We start from the raw sequence: 1,328 nt of genomic DNA, 5'->3' as shown, positions 1-1,328 counted from the left end.
CGCACTGCCCAGCTCCCAATCCTAGCCCAGCCTGACCCCTGGCAGCCATGCAGCATCAGGCCCTCTCCTTGGGAGGAGGACCTGTGCCACCTCCAGCCCCCAGCCCTCACCCCAGGTCCAGTACCACCTAGCATGCCCCTGCCTAGGCCCAGGCCTGCCACCCATGCTGGCTCCACACAGGTGCTGAGCCACAGCTGCCTGCAGTGGGGCCAGGACCACATGCCGGTGCTACTGGCCGTGGACTCTGGCTGTCTGAGGGGGACCTGCCCGTGCCGGGGGAGCACCGGCTGCTGTCATCTGTGCTGCCCCCTAGGTGCCCCCACCCCACAGCCCCCCACCTCAGCACACCACACTACATAGTTTTCATGGGGAAGAAGATTTTTTTAGTGTTGGTGGGTGTGGTGGGTGGTAGAGGAGCTCCATTTGTTGAGGGGGAGGGAGGGAGCAGAGGGGTTCTGATTTATGCAAGGGGAATAAAAACTTGTTCTTTTAAGACATGGCTGCAGTGAGTGTCATGCTGGGGATGGGCAAGGGGTGTGGGGGAGTCCATGGGTGGCAGGTGGACTAGAGCAGAGAGTGCTGGAGGAGGTGGTTAGCCAGTACCTCCTACACCCAGTGCCCTAGCCCCCACAGGCGGGTGCACATCTCTCCTGGGGCCTTGGCAGGGGTGGGAGCAGGCTGCTGCTGCCACCACACCTCCTTCATACAGGCCTCATAAATAAAACTTGAGCTGGGCGGTGAGGGTACACCAGTAGTTCTTGAGGTGGCCAAAGGCGCACTGCACCAGGGTGTGGATCTATCCCGGGCAGCAGTTAAAGTGCACCTGGCACTCAAAGCTGGTCACAGGGTCCAGCTGGCCAGTGTAGGGATGCATGAGCCATGGCAGGAGTGAGTAGGTGGGGTCCCTGATGAGGAGAGGTGGGACCGCCATGGCACCCAGCTGCAGGTCCAGCAGCCGTGGCACGAAGCAGCCACTCTGCATCAGGGTTGGCAAGGTGGATTTCCTGAAGACATGGGCATCATGGGCACTACCTGCTCAGCCAGCACTCACATGTGTGAAGGCCCCATGATGGTCCATGATGGCTTGGACCACCACAGAGTGAAAGCCCCTCTGGCTGTCATAGAATCATAGAAGTAGGGTCAGAAGGGACCTTGTAGATCTTCAAGTCTGACCCCCCGCCTGGGCGGGAGAAAAGACTGGACTCAAATGAGTCCAGCCAGGTAGTCATCAAGCCTCTTCTTAAAGATCCCCAGGGTAGGAGCCAGCACCACTTCCCTAGGAAGTTGGTTCCAGCTCCTAGCCGCCCTAACTGTGAAGTAGTTCTTGC

General features: G+C 59.5%; 1 pseudogene; it reads right to left on the bottom strand.

The window, feature by feature from the left end:
* Positions 1 to 796: 796 nt before the first annotated feature.
* LOC109288330 overlaps positions 797 to 1,328 on the bottom strand; it is a 50,025-nt pseudogene continuing 49,493 nt past the window's right edge.

The sequence above is a fragment of the Gavialis gangeticus genome, unplaced genomic scaffold (assembly GCF_001723915.1).
Source record: "Gavialis gangeticus isolate Ggan-Ray unplaced genomic scaffold, GavGan_comp1, whole genome shotgun sequence".
Classification (NCBI taxonomy): Eukaryota; Metazoa; Chordata; order Crocodylia; family Gavialidae; genus Gavialis; species Gavialis gangeticus.
Note: the sequence above shows the minus strand (reverse complement) of the source record. Positions and strands in the feature narration are given on the sequence as shown.